This window comes from Petaurus breviceps, unplaced genomic scaffold (genome assembly GCF_028583685.1).
Source record: "Petaurus breviceps papuanus isolate PSGF00001 unplaced genomic scaffold, PetGlider_PUasm1.0 90434, whole genome shotgun sequence".
NCBI classification, from domain to species: Eukaryota; Metazoa; Chordata; class Mammalia; order Diprotodontia; family Petauridae; genus Petaurus; species Petaurus breviceps.
This window is the reverse complement of record NW_027187251.1, coordinates 2,878,133-2,895,944: the sequence shown is the minus strand read 5'-3', so window position 1 is coordinate 2,895,944 and position 17,812 is coordinate 2,878,133. Positions and strand designations below refer to the sequence as shown.

The window sequence follows — 17,812 nt, the reverse complement described above, 5'->3', positions numbered from 1 at the left end:
ATTTAAACTCAGATCTTCTTGACCTCAAGTCCAACACTCTAGTTTTTGTACCAGGCATTCAACAAATATGGGCCACACAGATGGTAGCCAAAAAAAGTCCGTTGATCACCACTGAATTAGCATGTGTGCCATTCACTAAGTAGGGGCACCAATTTTCATTGAGTCTAATTAGGTATTTTCATTTAATGAGGCAGAAGTATGGTATAGTGGAGAAGGTGATGGATTTGGAGTCAGAAGAACTGGACTAAAATCTTAGCTTTGCCACTCAATCTAAGCTTCTATGATATGGTGGTTAGAGTTATAGATCCAAAGGCAGGAAGACATGAGTTAAAATCTAGCCACAGACCCTTAGCACTTGTCTGACCTGAGCAAGTAACCTAATCTCTGTCTGACCCAGTTCCTTTATCCACAAAATGGGAGATAATAATAGCACTTACTTCCACCTTTATGTTGTAAAGATAAAATGAGAAAACTTTTGTGAAGCATTGTGCTAACGTTAAAGTGCTATATAAATTACGCTAGCTATTGTAGATGTATCATCATGGGCAAGTCACTTAACTTGGCCTCAGTTTCTTCATTTGTAAAATGAAGGAATTGTGTTAGATGCCTTCTGAGGCACCTGGCTCTAAATCTATGATCCTGTCATTTTAATGGCGTATTTTAATGAGCATCTCAGATTCTCATAGCCACAAACATTTTTATGTCACCTATCCTTGCTATTACTTTCTCTAATTTCCTTTTCTCTCCCAAGATGCCTCAGTGTATGGGTAGCCCAGCCCACACTTGTGACTCCACCTTTGCTCCATTTAGTTCCTTGAAAATCCTCCTGCCCTCATACAGATCCCATTTTCAACATAGAGGTCTTTGCTTGCCATGGATCCAATTTAATGTCAGCTGGTTCCAAAGTTTTAGTCTCTTTAAAAAAATTTCACTTTTTTCCCAATTAATAAAAATCTGTTTGACTAGGGCTCCTAGTTAACTGTACATTAAGTGGATCATTTCAACCTCTCCAGCTAAGCTAAGTGGGCAGCTGTGTGCTGACATAAGGGAGGTGTCTACTCAGAAGTTCTGGTGAGAAAATCATGTCATTCGTTGATTGTCGTTTATTTATAGTCAAGATTTCTTCTCTGAGGCAGTGACTAAGAGTTACACCAGCTCCCTGAGGGAATTCGAACCACTCAGACATCATGCTATTTTGCCCAACTTCCTAATTTTTAAGAGAACAGATTGACTTTCCCAATTGCTAACCCTTCCCTCCCCAGTGCTGTAGCCTGTTGCCTGTTGGTTTTGGTTAGTGGGGTCTCTCCAAATGGTTGAGCAGAGAATTGCCATACCTGGTCTACTACTCCTTCCTTCCCCAGGTTTCCAGAGAGCCAGAGGTTCCTTGGTGGTTGCTGTGTTCCAGACAGAAATAAATAGCACAGGTAGGGCTGCAGGACCAACAAGAAGCCTTAGAATAGCATATTTTGCTAGCAAGTTCTTGCTCTGACTTCAGCTCACCACCTCACTCCCAAAATTAGCTCTTGACTAATGGGAGACAATAGGCAGGTTGACCTTTTTTCTACCGGGCACTCATTGCTCTTTTAAAAAAAAACAAAAACAAAGCTTTAACAGAGACTTTAATAGAGGGGATGGGTGCACAGGTGTGGAGGAGAGACACACCAGATGGGAAGGACCATTTCTTATACCCCAGTGGGGAACAAACAACACCGGGGCCCTTCTGTGCTTCTGTACATTCTGACTGCCACAAATCCCATCCCAACTTCTCAGTTAGCAAAATCAAGGCGTGGCTCATCAGATGCCCTCTTTCTTTGCTAGATTTAAAGTCACTCAAGTAGGTTCAGGACTCAGAAATTCCAGTAGTCATATCACCAAATAGGAATTAGAAATAGTCTAGGCCTGGACATGCCAATAGATGTTGCCTTGTACTGTGTCCTTGTGGAATGTTGCCCTAGGGTTGCCAATGGGTCTCTGGTACTCCATCCTGGAGAATGAAATCTGATGCTCAGCTCGGCAGACATGTTATAAAGTAAGGCTTAATAGATCATCAACAAACCAATTAATAAACATTATTAAGAACATACTATGTGATGGACACTGTGCTAGTTGCTGGGGATGCAAAGACTTCACCTGTCTTACCAAACTAATTCCATCTGATGAGAGTTAGCATAACAAATTAGAGACAAAGTTGACCTTGAAGTCAGAAAAAGCTAGGTTCAACTACTGACTGTGTGACCCTGGGCAAGTCACATGACTTCTCAATGCTTTTTTTGTTTGTCCTTCGTTCTCAAAGAGGACCATGATGTCAGGGAGGCGATGATATGACTTGCGAGTGAATTGGATTTGAGTGAGGTAGAGCTGTGTGTGGGAAGGGAGGACCCTCATGGTTTCTGACCAAAACAGAAATGATTGCTATTTACACTCACTCTGAGCCATCAAAACCCAAGCAGTGACTAAGTGAGACTTGGACTGGGACCTATCAGTGAGAATCAGAGTGATTCAGGTTTAAGGCATGGTTTTTTAAAAAAGGATAGAACAAATAAGTAAGGAAGAGAAAAAAAAGAAATCTAGCCCATGAAATCCTCAAGATATCTTGCGAGGGTTCAGTGATAAAGGAAAGGAGAGGAGAGGGGAGGGGAGGGGAGGGGAGGGTCAGAGAAATGACCAACCTGTATTGGTAGAGTGATAGATTGGTAAAGTGAAATGACAGTCTAGTTCCTGGCACATGCTCTATGTCCCAGCCAAACTGGCCTGCTTGTCTCATGATGTAAAATACTGTCTGCTTCCAGATAGAGAACTGATGGACTCTTGAGTGAAGAGTGAAGCAAATGTTTTTGTCTTTGTTTTTCTTGCTTCTTTTTTCTCTAGTATGGAAATATGTTTTGGATAAATATATGTGTATATGTGTATGTGTATATATATCATATCATATTTCTATCATGTTTCTTGACTTCCCATTAGGTGGTGGAAGGGTTGAGGGAGGGAGAGAATTAAATGGAAAACAAAAGGGGGTAAAACCCTCACTTACTTGGATTTCCCTGTACACTAGATTCCAGCTCCCATCTTTGAGTTTTTACACAGTGTCCCTCATATCCGGAATGCTCATACCTGGAATCCTCATCTCTACCTTTTAGAATCTCTAGCATTTTTAGAGATGAATCTGGCCCAGGTGGGTCTTTTGGGAACAATTTCTTTCCCTTGGGGGAAAGAGGACTTGTTGCCCTTTAATTGCTGGATTAGAAGCTTCCCAGCCCTCTCCCTTCCCTTTCTCTAGTAATAGACTATGTGGTTTTGCTTCCCATCCTTTCCCCAGTTCCCCACTAGATATATTGTCTATCTTGTAGTCTATTGTGTGTCTAAGTATATGTGTGGAGGTTTTGCATTGATTTTTTGGGGGACTGGTGGTTTTTCTTTTTCCATGCATCACTCCCCACCGTGCATGCCCAGGGGCCACCTGCCTGGCATGAATGCATGCTGGGGCCATTGAGAGGAAGGGGTGTTACTGTCCTGTGGTTTTTAAATTTTATTTTTGCATATGTAATCCATCTTGTACAGGTAGCTAACCTTGTAAATGCTGTGAATTCCCTATCCCCCATGGCTGCTGATATAAATAAATTGCATTTTCCTGTAAAAAAAAAAAAAGATCTTCAGCCCTTTTTAAGACTCAACTCAGGTGGTGCCTTATATATAAAACTTTTTTTAACCTCCCAGCTGTTAGTACTCTATCCAAAAATACTTTTTATTTTCTTTTATCCAAATTATTTTTATTTATATTTAGTTTATATATAGATTTTGTATTTCCTATTTACATGTTGCTTTCCTTTAACAAAATATAAGCTCCTTACAAGAAGGGGCTGTTTCATTTTTTCTAATATTTGATGTATGCTTTTACATAGTAAGTGCTTAAGAAATTCTTGCAATGGACTGAACTGAATTCATCCTTACCCCCTGACCCATCTAAATTCCTGAATCATTGACCAAAAGATGTAACATGCCCCCAAATCCCATAACTTGAAGGAAAAAAAAGAGAGAAAGAAACAATGCTTGATACCTCCTTTCCTCTTAGATTCAGAGCATTTAAATTTTTAAAAAATAATTTGCATTAATATCTTTTGTTTTGATACCACCTACACTTCCTGATGTATTTCTCCTCCTCCTCCCAGAGAGCAATTACTTCTAACAAAGAATTAAAAATAGGAAAAAAGTTCATTAAAACTAACCAACATTTCAAAGAAATCTGCTTTTATATGTAGAGTTCTACACCAATCATTCCCCTCCTCTGCAAAGAAGCTGGTAGTGGGAGTGGGGAGGAAGGTGCATTCTTGCATTTCCTTTGGGGCCAAGTTTGATCATTATGATTTTACAGCATTCAGATTCAAGTCAAGACTAAACATCAGTTCTGTGTTTCCTGGTTTGCCCTGGGAATGCGATTTCTAGAAACGTTCTCATTTTAGTAAAATTTCACCACAATGAAAGCCCTGAAAATTTGATCACAAGATGGCCTGAGGCCTTGAAAAGCAGAGTCATTTGGGAGACCTGCAAACCTCATTGCTAATGAAAGGTAAATATTCACATAAAGTGGGGGCATGGAGTGATGCTCCCAGCTTCATCCCACAAGCACCAAAAGAGATGGGGGGGGGGCGGGTATTGAATGTATCCTCTTTCAGTTCAGGATTTTAATCACAGGTTTTGCATTGCTTCTAGCTTAGCTGCGAAGGCATATAGCAGAGATTTTAAAAAGTCTCCAGTCTATTTTTGATAAGGTTTTATAGAACTTCTTTTAATATGAAGCAGACTTTTTTTTCTTTTCCACTTTATACCTCAAGAAAAGTTGGCATGGTGCAGTGGGAAGGGTACTTTACCAGGCTTTAGGAAACCCAGGGTCTTAGTTGCAGAATTGCTTCTAACTAGTGTGTGACTTATGACTTCACCTCTCAGACCTCAGGCTCCTCATCCATAAGAGGAGAGGACTGGAAACTGGGTGTGGGGAGGAACTCTGTCTTCTCTAAACTTTGTTATCTTTCTCAGTTCTTAGCTCAGTGAATATTTATTGAGTTGAATCTAATTAAGTCTACATCTAATATACCCTTGAGGAAAAGGCAGAATTGCTCTCTGGGGTCCTAAGGTGTTACTTTTGTAAATGGTTTTTAATCAGTCAGTATTGCCTCAGCTCCTAAGATTGGAAAAGGGAAGCTTATTTCGTTACAGAGAGAAAATCACAACCAATAGAGTTATTTGTTTCCTGATTTGTTGCTACAGAGCATGAGTACTGGATAGAAAGCTGGTCTGCTACTCTGAAGGAACTGGGTTCAAGTCCCACTTCTGTTACTTGCTGTGTGACTGGGCAAATTGCCAAACTTTTTGGTGCACCAGACAGCTCTCTAAGATTATACATGGCAAAGCTGGTACTTATTTGCACTGATAGAGGAACTTTCTTCACCAGAGAAATCATAGTTCTAGTACCCTCCTCCTCCACAAAAAAAGTTCTACAAATTTGTAATGATTATTTACTATATTTGATACAGTAGGGGTGGCTAGCTGGCACAGTGAATAGAGCATTGGCCCTAGAGTGAGGAGGACCTGAGTTCAAATGTGACCTCAGACACTTAACACTTACTAGCCATGTGACCTTGGGCAAGTCACTTAACTCCAATTGCCCAGCCTTCCCCTCTCCAAAAAAGCAAATATATATGTATATATATATATATATATTTGATATGATGGATAGTGTTCTGATATCAGAGTAAGGAAGACCAAGGTTCAAATATCACTTTATACATGTACTAGCTGTATAACTTTAGGAAAGTCAGTCAGCCTTTCTGTGTCTTAATTTTTGTGTCTTAATCTCTAAAAATTAAGGTTTTCACTTGATAACCTCTTATGCCCCTTCCAGGTCTAAATCTATATATATTTTTTGAAGCAGTTGGGGTTAAGTAACTTGCCCAAGGTTACATGGCCAGTTATTTTGTGTGGGTGAAGCTGGAACCAATCCCAGGTCCTCCCGACTCCGGGGCAGGCGCTCTTACTCACTGTGCCACCTAGCCGCCCCTAAATCTATGATCCTTTAAGGAATGCCCATATTAAATGAATGTCCTAAAGACCTATAGCTTTATTTTTTTTTAAGTTTTATGTATTTTTTCAATTACATTTAAAAAATTTTTAATATTTGTTTTGTTGTTTTGAGTTCCAAATTCTTTCCTTCCTTCCCTCCATCCTGTCCCCCTCATTGAGAAGGCAAGCAATTTGATATATACTATACATGTGTAGTCATATAAAACATATTTCCATATTAGCCATGTTGCAAAAAAAAACCCCAAAACAAAAAACAAAATCAAAACCTGAGACCCAACCCTTCCCCCCCAAAAAAATCCTAAGAAAAATAAAGTTAAAAAAAAAGTATGAGTCAGTCTGCAGTCAGAATCCATTAGTTCTTTCTCTGGAGGTGGATAGCATTTTTCATCATAAGTCCTTTGGAATTCTTTTGGATCATTGTCTTGCAAAGAATATCCAAGTCATTCACAACTGATCATTATAAAATAGTGCTTTTAACTGTATTACAGTGTTCTCCTGGTTCTACTCACTTCACTTTGCATGAGTTCATGTTTTCCCAGGTTTTCTGAAACCATTCTGCTTGTCATTTCTTACAGCACAATAATGTTCCATCACACTCAATATAGCACAACTTATTCAGTCATTCCCCAACCAATGCTCATCCCCTCAATTTCTACTTCTTTGCCACCAGAAAAAGAGCTATCATAAATAATTTTTGTATGTATGGGTGCTTTTTCTTTTTCTTTGATGTTTTGGGATTGAGACCTAATTTCTGGGTCCAAGGGTATGCACAGTTTTATAGTCCTTTGGGCATAGTTGCAAATTTTTCTCCAGAATGGTTGGATCACAATCCACCAACAGTGCATTAGCAAGACCCATATCTTTAAAAGAACTTAGAGGGATTACATGGAGCTAGAAATAGGATCAGAAGGATCTTTTGCTCTCAAAGAATGTCTACACAGAAGCCATTCCCATCTGTGCTATGAATGAGCCCTTTGACATCAGAATTCCTGTAAAGAAAGGTATCAAGCTTCCCTGGGTGACCCAAGGTGGTGTCACTCGCTGTGTAGGTTAAGTATTTCACCTTACTGAGGGCCTGAGTGAACGACTGAGCACTCCACTTTTGTATACTTTGATAGATCTGTGATCTCATTCATATAAATACTCCCTTCACTGGTGCCAGTCACAATCTACCCCTGCCTTACCCATCCTGTGTGATTCTTACTCACATCCTCTTATAAATTCTTTGAAGAGGATTTATCCAATATTGATGAATACCTTGCTTTAGTTTTTTTTAATGTTTTATGGCTAGCAGTATATCCCTCTCAGTCTGCTACCCCATACCTACAATATGGCTATATACCTCCTCTTTCAATTATTCATTCCCTTTATTAAATTTTTACATTTATTCCTGCATGTGGGACATCACTGGTAGCTTCAGTCTTCTTTTATTCACCATGCACATCACCATTGCCCTTTAAGTAACCCACAAGTGTGATTTTTAATGCAAGCATGGGCTGCATTAGAAAGGACACGACCTCCAGGAAGGGGATAGTGGTCCCACTGTGCTCTGTCCTCATCCTGAATCCTGTTCAGTCCTAGGTCCTAGAATTTAAGAAGGACATTGAAAAGCTGAAGAATATCCAGAGAAGGGAAACAAGGATGGTAAAGAGCCTTGAGTCATTTGAGGATAGATTAAAAGAACTGGGTATATTTAGCCTAGACAAGAGAAGAATCAGAGAGACATGAGAGCTGTCCTCTAGTATTTGAAGGGTTGTCATGTAGAAAAGAGACTAAGCTCATTCTGTTTGGTCCCAGTGGGCAGAACCAGGAGCATGGGATGGAAGCTGCCAAGAGGCCTATTTAGACTTGACACTAGGGAACACTTTGGCAAACTGTCCCAAAGTGGAATGGCCTGCTCCTAGAGGTGGGGGGCACCTCATCCTTGGAGGTCTTCGAGTAGTGGCTGGGCAACCACTTGCCAGGTATGTTCTAGTGAGAATTACTTATGTGATTAAATCACATTCAGTGTTTTCTAGTTATTAATCAATATACATTTATTAAGCCCCTACTGTGTGCCTGGCACTGTGCTAAATGCTAGCGATGCAAAAAGAGGCAAAAGAGAGTTCTGCCATCAAGCAGCTTACAATCTAATGGAGAGATGACATGCAAAAACATTGATACAAAGTAAACTGTATACAGGATAAGTAAGAAATAATTAACAGAGGGAAGGCACTAGAAGTAAGAGTGGTTGGGGAAGGCTTCCTATAGAAGATGAGATTTTAGTTGGGACTTAAATGAAGCCAGGGAAGTCAGTAACTTGAGTTGAGAAAGGAGAGCATTCCAGGCATGGGGGACAGCCAGAGAAAATACCTGGAGCTGAGAGATGGAGTATCTTGTTTGTGGGACTCAAGACACTAATATCTAGGATTGAAGAGTATGTGTCAGAGAGTAAGGCATGAGAAGACTGAAAAGGTAGACGGGGACTAGGTTAGGAAGGTCTATGAATCCGTGTATATAGTATTTTGTTGTTGTTCTTGGAAATAATAGGAAGCCACTGGAATTTATTGAGAGTGTGTGTATGTGTATATGGCAGGATCAGGTCTGCACTTTAAGAAAATTCCTTTTGTGGCATTATTGGTTAAAAAGATGAATTTTACTTTTATTCATAGTAATCTTGTTTTTACATCACCCACATTTCCTAATATAGCGCTCTTTCTGCCCTCCCCTCCCAAACAGCCATCTTTTACAACAAAGAATAGAAAAAAATTCGTTCAGGAAAGTTAACAATCAACTAACTTAATTAACATATCAACTAAGTTCAACATTAAATGCATTGGTCAATAGTTATAGTTCTCTACTTTGTATAAAGGGGAGGGAGGTACCTTTTCATATCTATTTTTAGGGATATGTCCCTTAAACTTTTTTGTTGTTCTTGTGATTTCACATCATTCAGTTTCGATGGCTTTGTACTCATCTACTTATTTGACTTTGTATCAGTTCATATAGGTCTTCCCATACTTCTCTGTATTCTTTATATTTATAGTTTCTTACAATACAGTAATATTCCATTAGCTTCATGTTCCATAATTTATCTAGGCACTCCAAAATTGATGGATATCTACCTTGTTTCTAGTTCTTTGCTACTTCAGAAAATATCATGATAAATATTTTGGTGTACATGAAGTATTTAATGTATTTGGGACACTTGGGATCCTACTAACTAACAGTGGGATCTTTGGGTCAGAAAATACAGACATGTTCGTCTCTTTCTCAGCTTAACTTATTACTTTCCAGAATAATCAGACAAATTAAATACTCAAGTCATGTGATCATAAGTTCATGGATTTAGAGCTGGAAGGTACCTTAAAGGCCCTCTAGCCCAACATTCTCATTTTATAGATGAGGAAACTGAAGCTGAAAGAAATGAAAAGACTTATCCAAGATGAAGCAGAAAAAGATGGGTTTTTACATCAGGCTGAAGGTGGGGATTGTTGAAGATGCCTTGAAATTTTCCATACTCTGTTTCTCCTGTTCATTATTGATCTGTGGTGCCTACCCAAAATAAATGTTCTAATTGATTAATTCAATGGTCTGCCCACCTAGCTTCATCTCATAACCTGAGCAATAGCCATTCTTTGCCTGCCTGGGTTGCTTATTAGGAATAGTCTTTAAGCGATTATTAATCTCACCATGCATGTCCTGTAGTATATTGAGGCTTAATCCAATCATTTTAATGTCATCCATAAATATAACCATCTGGAGACCCTCCTATTTAGGGATTCTCTTTCCTTTTTGGACTATATACATGCAATCTCCATGACAGTGGCATTTTCTTGGGCTAGCATACATCGTCCTGTTTTATACCTCTCTTGATATTTGTCATTCAAAATAATGTGAGTGGCGACTAGAAGGCAATATGAAAATTCATCTAATTACTTCACACATACCTCATATTGTGTAGATCTACATCAGCAGCTTATTGGTAGAGTAATCTTGGATAAGAGACGATACATGGAAGAGTGACTAGAGAACTGACTTCTAAGTCAGGAAGACCCGTTTTGAATGTAAAATGAATGAGTGGGGAAGGCTCTATGGCTTTTAAGGCCCCTTCCAGCTCTAGAAGTATGATTCTAAGAGGTCCCAGCCCTATCATGTATTGGCTGTGACCTTAGGGGAGTATAACTTACTTTCTCAGTGCGCAAGACAATTATAAATTGCAGAGAAGTGCCATTGTACATTAGTTTTGGAAATTTTCACTGGGAGTGCCTACCTAAACAAGTGAATTCACAGGTCTAAGAAAAGGGAAACATTTATCATTAAGAATCATTTGGTTTATACAATTTTCATTTGCCCTGCAAAATTTTCTTCAGTCCCATCCATATTTAGTGAATCTGTTTCTGAGGGGAGGGGGTCTTTCTAATCCAATCCTACCAGATGCTGAGAGTCTAGGAATAGTATTTGTGGTACAGTGGAGAGAATGCTGGCTTTGGCATCAGAGCAACTGGGTTCAAATCTTGGCTTTGCCATTTCTATTTGTGTAACTTTGGGCAAGTCATTACTCTTCCTATGTTTCAGTGTCCTCATTTTTAAAATGATTAGTTTGGAGTAGAACTAGATGATCTTTAATGACCCTTCGAGCTCTAAATCTATGCTCCTGAATTCTCAGTCAGTTAACAGGCACTGTGCTAAGCAATGGAGACACAAAGAAAGGCAAAAAACAGTCCCTACATTGAAGGGTCTCACATTCCAATGGATAAACGAACATGTAAATAGCTAGGTAAATACAAGACATACACATACATTCACACATGCACTTATATATCTTACACAAATGTACATATATATGTGTGGGTGTATATACAGAGAGAGAGAGAGAGAGAGAGAGAGAGAGAGAGAGAGAGAGAGAGAGAGAGAGAGAGAGAGAGAGAGAGATCAGCTGGAGTGAGGGGTGGATGAGAAAGGCATCCTGTAGAAAGTGAGATTGGTGCTAATTCTTGAAGGGCCACTATGAGTCACTAAAGGGAGTTGAATACCTTCCTTTTCTGGGATTCTTTTGTAGCAGGACATTCACAGTGCTGCTTAGAATGGTGGAATAGAGAATTGATTAGGAAAGAATAGAACAATTGCCTGGTTGCAGTGAAGGACCAGTTGAGATCAGATAGCACAAATTTGTGGCCTCTTTTAGTACCAAGGATCGTTTTTCTCCTCTCTAAATGTGGTACCTGGGCAACCCCAGTGCTGACATTCACTTTAGTCAGGAAATTTCTTCTTATCTCTCTCCCAATTCACTTTTTAAAAAATCTTCTTTCTTAGATCCATCCATCTTGGTATCATTTCCTTTGCTATGGGTTCAGATATATATTTTCATTCGAGCCATTCACTCCACTCAGATGGGAATGTTGCCATGGGCATAGATGCAGCAAGCTGGTTTCCACTCTAGGACTGCTGGCTTATCTGGAAGCACCAGCACTTCCATCTTTTGCTTTTGGCCAAGTGAACAGCTGCCCTTCTCCATTTCAGCTTCCATTATTGACATCCAGGAACCCTCAAGGCCAACTGGCATTGAGAACATAGAAACATTGTTAGTATATGAAGTAGGCTAGGAAGAAATAATTTTCTTGCATTGGAAGGAAAATGTGAGGCTATGATCCATGTTTGTTTTCAGTAAAGTCCAGAAACTACCTTGGAGTTTATCACCCAGCAGGAGCCCATCATCCTGTGACAACATTATCTGAAGCAACATTTCCTGATTAGATTATGAAATCACAGCACAGGACGGGGTTCCAGTGGAGCCCTTTGCTCTCTATTTCTGTAGCTATCTAGGCAGACAGATCCAGGACTAGAGAATCACTGAAACTCACCAACTGTCCTTTGGGTTCTTAGCAGTCGTTCCTTCCCTTGCTCCAATGGAAAGAGTTTTAGGACAGGAGTCAAGAGCTCTGGGTCTTATTCTCATATCTATCCTAACTTGCTATGTGATCTCAAGGAAGTCACTTAACCTCTCTAGGTCTCAGTTTCTTCATCTGTAAGACAATGGTAGCCATTCATGTGCTCCCCACCTCATGAAATATATGGAGGAAAAATTAATGTAGTGGAAAGGACATCGGAAACCTTTGTAACCTTAGGTAAGCAATAATATGTCTCTGGGTCCCAATTTCCTATTTTTAGGAATAGGAGTTATGATTTATGTTCTACCTTACCCTTGGGGATAAGATGAAAATAAAATATGTAGCACAAAGAGCACTGAGTTTGGAATCAGAGGACATCTTCCCTCCTCCCCAACCAATGAATGAATTCATTGATTCTTCTCCCAGGTATTGTTCCAGTGATTGAGGCAAATCCCAGATGTAAACTGCTTTACCCTATTACTTGGGGCATTCATTCATTCATTCATTCATTCATTCATTCATTCATTCATTCATTCATTCATTCAGCAGCTATGTATTAATCTGTAATGTTAATGGAATTCAAGATCTTCCCAGCCAATTAATAGGTCTCATGTGGAGCCAATTAAGGGAAGCTTGCTTAGGGGAAGGTTTGCTTGTAGAAAGGCTTTCACACCTTTTGTTAATTTCTAATTAGGCACTGAGTCATGAGGGTTATGATGCCCTCTGGCTCTAAAAAGGGTATATATGCCCTAAGGTTAGCATTTTGCTTTGGGTGCTCTCTTATTGGAAGACGATTCTTGTAATTTGGCCAAAGGAGACTCTGTGTAGCTGCTAAGGAGGGGGGAGGGGACCCAGCTTTTGAAAAACCCAGATGTTGGTGCTTGCCTTGGTCATACAGTTGGATCTGTCTGTTGATCTGTGCTAATTTCTCAGATAGTTAGGAGACCTATCTATTGGTTTTTATTTCCCTTCTTGTATTTTCTCTATTTTCTTTGGATTTTCTCCGAAGTTCAGGTTGCTGACTTTTCCCCTGAACTAATGAATATAGTTTAAAAAAAAAAAAGATTGCTGACCGCTCGAACAGCTGTCTTTCTTAGTAAAGCAGATCTAAGAACCTGTGTTAGCAGCCATCCTGGGTATACCAGCATGGTTGCTGCTTCATAAACACAAAACATCACACTATTCTGGACACTTGGGTCTATGTAAATTAAATAAAACATAGTCTTGTCCATGTGGAGGAGGTCACAATCTAGAAGGATGCTGACAAGTTACTTAAATGCTTCGTTTACAGGTGAGGAAACTGAAGCTCCAAGTCATAAAGTGACCTGCCTAAGGTTACATATGGGGAAGGAAGAAAGGGAGGGAGGAAGAAAGGAAGGAAGAAAGGAAAGAAAGGAGGAAGAGAGAAAGGGAGGGAAGGAATAAGGGAGGAAAGAAACAAACATTTATTAAGCTCCTACTCTGTGCCATTCACTATTCTAGGCACCTTACAAATATCTCATTTGATCCTTACAACAACCCTGGCAGGTGGGTGCTATCATTACCCTTCTTACAGTTGAGGAAATTGAGGCAGGCAGAGGTTAAGTCACTTGTGCAGGGTCACACAGCTAATAAGTGTCTGAGTCTGGATTTCAACTGAGGTCTTCCTGATGCAAGGCTCAGAGTTCTAACCACTGTGTAACCCAGCTGCCTAGGAGACCCAGGGTTCAAGCTACTGCCCCCTGACCTCAAATCATCTACTCTTTCCCACCATACAACATTGCTACTTTCTCCATACACCCTACCTAAGTCCCTTGCTTGTATACACACCGTATATACAGAGGACTTGTTCTTCCCACTGGTTGTTACAGGAACTTATTTAGCAGACCCATCCTCAATACTGAACTTTCATGTTGAGCAAGAGCTTGAAGTTGACTGGCCTGGTGCCAAGTCAAAGTGGAGTTGGTTATTTCCCTTCCCAGGCTCCAATAAAGGAGAAGCCAGCAGTTTTCCTCTACAGGGCAGAACCTTTAAAGCCCCTGTATTGGCATGCTATTTCTAGCTGGGGAAGAATTACCCATCCCCTCCCCGCCCCAGATTACCAGCTTGTCTGAGCTGTTCAGCTGTCTTCTGAGCTAAATAACACTGGACAGGCATTTTATTTAAAACTCAGTGGGGACATCGCACTTGGTTCTGGAGGATTGCGATTGCTTAAAATGTATTCTTCCCCTTTCACTCCACAGTTCTTGGGACCGGAATCTCATTTTGAAGAGAGAAAAGAAAATGCTCATGTTCAACTTGCTCCATCATTATAATCCCTTCCTTCTAGATAGTGCTTTTTTTTTCCTTACACTCACAGCAGTGTTATAGAATTTTGTGTCCCAAGCATCCTCAGGGAGGTGGCAGGAACAAGTGACCAGGAGACATTGAACCCATTTTAAAGTTAGGACAACTGAGGCTCTGAAAGTATGGGTGACTTGATAGTGACTTCCTGTATGGTGTGAAATGGCTATTGTAAGAAACCCAAGCTTTCTGGCTGCACTCATACTAATAGATGTCCTAAGTAGATTGGGTTGTATTTTGGGTATATTGGGATGGTGAAGGCTACTGCCATGGACACCATAGGTCTCTGAGTGCCCAGCATCTGGGTAAGTCTCAATGCCGTTGAGATACCTGGAGAAAGGACCTCACAATTTGTTAGCTATATAATCCATTGTTCTAGCATTCTATCGTATTATCTCAGGGGATAGTTAGGAGCTTCTAGCAGGGACTGTATGGGAACAAGCAACATTTGAGAAAGTCGAAATGTCTTGTACTTCAGTCTGACAAGAGGGTTTTTCATTAGTTTATCTGTGTAAATTTCTTTCTGTGACATCTGTGCCCCTGGTGCTAGAGGATGGGGCATTAAGCTATACCTCTTTAGGGTTCCTCTGTCTACACAAATTATAATGTTCCAAAAAAAAATTAATGATTTCAGATTAGGCAATAGGGTGCAGTGGAAAAGATACTGGGCTTAGGGATCAAGAGATCTGGGTTCAAAAACTAGCTTTACACTTACTGAGTCTGTCTTCAGAGTCTCTGTTCCTTCATCAGTAAAATGGGTATATTACGACAGTGCCTGTATCATAGTGCTTTTGTGAGGATCAAAGGAAAATAGTTTGTGTCAGCTCTTATTATTGACCTCAAGAAGAGTCCTATGAATGGAAAGGCTCATTGTTCTATGTAAGTGTGGTTTATGAAAGGATGTCTTTAAATGGAATCTTTCTAGGTCAGCTTTTTAGCAGCATGTGGAGTATTCTCCCTTCTCATTTCTGCCTCTTTGAAATCCTAGCTTCCTTTAAGACTCAGAGCAAGCATCAATTTTTCCTGATCCATTTGTCAACAGCAGAAATGCTTTGTGTCTGTTTTATATTTACTTATCTGTGCATATGCTATTTCCTCAGTAGAATATAAGTTCCTTGAGGGCAGAGACAGTTTCATTTTTGTCTTTGTATTGCCAGTGCCTGGCCCATAGCTGTTGCATAACACCTACTTGTTGAATTTCTTGTAGGATTTTGATATGGCATCATCCCAAATAATATAGATTGTCTATACCTGGGAAGCCCTTTCAGACCTTACCCTAGGCATTCCTTCACACCATAAGAATTGAGACCTCTGCCTTGCACTGATTAATGAGCACATTTTATATCGCATATGGAGGCACTGAGATTTCATTAGAAATGAGGGGAGCAGTAGTTTTTGTTCTTCCTCTAAACTTTAGAGTTGAAAGACATGTGAGAGTGTTTTAGGCTTTTAAAAATCAATGACATCATAATCCATTGCCATGGCAACCTTTCCTGTTATCACAAACCAGTACCATTAGAGTAGGGTTTAGAGAAGGTTTAGTGTATGTCTCAAAGCAACCAATATATATCCCGGCATCCAGAGAGAAGTTTTTACCATGTATGTCAAACCCTTCATTTATTAATATAACATTTACTTAAAACAATCATGCAATCATGCATTTAATGTTAATCTAATTTTTAGATTTTAAATATTTAATCTGATTTAATTTCAAATTAGGCACATAAAACAGGGGTCATCTAGGTGGTACAGTAGATAGAGTGCTGGGCCTGGAGTCAGGAAGACTCATCTTCTTGAGTTCAAGTCTGATGTCAAGCACTTACTAGCTATATAACCCTAGGCAAGTCACTTAACCCCATTGGCTTCAGTTTCTTCATCTGTAAAGTGAGCTGGAGGAGGGAATGGTAAACTACTCCAGTATCTCCACCAAGAAAACCCCAGATGGGATCATGAAGAGTCAGATATGACTGAAACAAGTAAACAAAACCAACAAATACACCAGGATGTTCAGTATATAGTTGTAAAAGAAGGGATAGGGGCAGCTAGGTGGCGCAGTAAATAGAGCACCAGCCCTGGAGTCAGGAGGACCTGAGTTCAAATGTAGCCTTAGACACTTGACACTTACTAGCTGTATGACGTTGGGCAAGTCACTTAACCCCAATTGTCTTGGCATCCCTCCTCCAAAAATAAGAAGAAGGGATAAAGACAGGGAAAAGGGAAAAAAAAAACAAAACCTCCTTTTTTCTGACAATATTCCCATCTTTTCAGTAATCCTGTGTGTAAGACGTAGGATTTGAGCCCAGGTGTCTCTTGACTCCTCATTTGATGGGCGTTTTCTGTCTCCTCATACTGCCTCCCCCACCAAAAAAAAAAAACAGTCCCCACCTTCAAGGAGCTTATGATCCACTTCCATATGGGAAAATAGCATGCACATATATAAATAAATACAAAACAGAAAATAGAGTGTAATTTTGAGGTGGGAAAGTGGGATGCTTTCAGCTGTTGGAGGTATCAGAAAATGCTTTGTGTATGAGGTAGCTTTTGAGCTAAACTGTAATGTAAATTAGAAATTACAAGAGGGAGAGGGAAGGAGAGAATGTGTTCCAGGGATGGAGGACAGAAGATGGAATATAGTATGTGAGGAATGGTAAGTAGGACAGTTTGGTTGGATCACAGAATTAGTGAAAGAGAGTAATGTGAAGTGAGCCTGGACAGGTAAGTAAGCACCAGATGGTGAAGGACTTGAAATGCCAAATTGAGGAGGAATTTGTATTTGATCCCAGAGGCAAGTGGAGATTTCTGAGCGGAGTGTGACATTGTCATACCTGTCAGAGAGGTATGAAGAAGAAGATCACTTTGGCAGCTGGGTGGGGGATGTTTTGGAGAAGGGACAAACGGGCACAGGGAACCTAATTAGGAGGCTGTTGTAATAGTCTAGGCAAGAAAGAAGTCATAAGGGCCCAGACTAGGTAGTAATTGTATAAGTGGAGAGAAAAGGGGACAGATACAATGGGGGGAGGGAAGAGAATAAGTATATATATGGAGCCTACTATGTGCTAAGTGCTTCACAAATATCTCATTTATCCTCACAACAACATTGGAAGGCAGGTGTTAATATTATCCCCATTTACAACTGAGGAAACTGATAGAGGTTAAATGACTTGCCCAAGGGCACATAGCTAGTAAATGTCTGAGGATGGATTGGAACTCAAGTCTTCTAGACTTCAAGCCCAGTGCTCTATCCACTACTCCACTGTAGCAGCAAGCACCCCAAACACGTCCTCAGGGTTTGCTGCCCATACAGGTTCTTGGATCTGCTTTGATAAAGGAAAGCAACTCAAAATGGGTTAACAAGCTTACTTTAATCAGTCAGACATATATCGTTTACCTTGTTCAGGGGAAAAAGGTCAGCACCCCGAACTTCAAAGTATACAGGCAGAATTATCAAGACAGAAACAGATCAAGTAGACAGATTTCCAAACCATTACATCCATACCAAATCAACATCTGGCTTTCAACATCTGGGTTTTTCAAAGCGGGGGGGGGGG

At 40.1% G+C, this 17,812-nt stretch overlaps 1 protein-coding gene across 1 annotated transcript in view; it reads left to right on the top strand.

Annotated features, from left to right (window-relative positions):
• The window catches only part of LOC138177557 (protein-cysteine N-palmitoyltransferase HHAT-like), a 245,301-nt gene that overhangs the window by 141,131 nt on the left and 86,358 nt on the right, over window positions 1-17,812 (top strand). The window lies entirely within an intron of this gene.